This window comes from Meles meles, chromosome 12, assembly GCF_922984935.1.
Source record: "Meles meles chromosome 12, mMelMel3.1 paternal haplotype, whole genome shotgun sequence".
Taxonomy (NCBI): domain Eukaryota; kingdom Metazoa; phylum Chordata; class Mammalia; order Carnivora; family Mustelidae; genus Meles; species Meles meles.
Window position 1 is genome coordinate 75,067,894 of NC_060077.1, and position 849 is coordinate 75,068,742.

The window sequence follows — 849 nt, forward strand, 5'->3', positions numbered from 1 at the left end:
TTACTATCCAAACTTCATTTTTAAAAAATCATTTTCCTCCACACTTAGACTTTAACTTTCCCTTGTATTTGCAGACTAGAATGTAAGGTAGCTAAAACTTCAGCTGCATGACTTTACAAGGCACTCTAAAGTATTAGGTTACTTTCATAAAACAGCCCCATCCTTATTTATCACTTTAAAAATAATATATAAATTAAGTCTGAAGTTCCTTAAAATTCTAAACCTCACCCTGACGGAGAAAACTCTTTAATCCTAAAAATAAAACTATTCAGCGTGTTTCCAAGGTCGGTGGCTCATCATGGCCATGGGATCTCCAACCGCATGTGAGAACAGCCTGGAGAGACTTTGATAGCACAAGTAAGCATAATTCTTCTCAACTGCCACTCACCTTGCCTAGAACAGATCAGGATATGGGATGGAACCCGTCTAACTGAGTCCAGCTATTTCCATAAACTTACAAGTAGATAGGTATATTAGAGCAACTTTTTGGTTTAGAGCAATCAATCAATCAATAAAACAAAATTCTATTTTACTCACATTATCCTCCTTCAGATGGATAGTTGACTTATTCATGAACTGCATTGCATTTGTCTGATAGATTTTTTTTTTCATTTCCTGGATGAATTTTTTTGTAAATGGAACTTGTGTCAGGATATCATCTCTGGCCCTTTCATATCCTTATTCTCTTTATTTCCCTTTATTTCTTGAATCCAAAGATAGAAGAACTCAAAAAAAGACATATGAGTTGGAGCAAAAGGCCTGCATATATTGAACAAGAAGGTATCATTCAGATATTCTCAAGATAAACTCAGGATGGTTATTTTATCCATTCTCGTGGGGACCATTTTC

General features: G+C 35.1%; 1 non-coding gene across 1 annotated transcript; it reads left to right on the forward strand.

Annotated features, from left to right (window-relative positions):
• The first annotated feature begins 269 nt into the window (after nucleotides 1-269).
• LOC123954798 lies at nucleotides 270-401 on the forward strand. Its single transcript, XR_006821159.1, has one exon. It is a non-coding gene; the product is annotated as a small nucleolar RNA SNORA44 (small nucleolar RNA).
• Nucleotides 402-849: the final 448 nt, after the last annotated feature.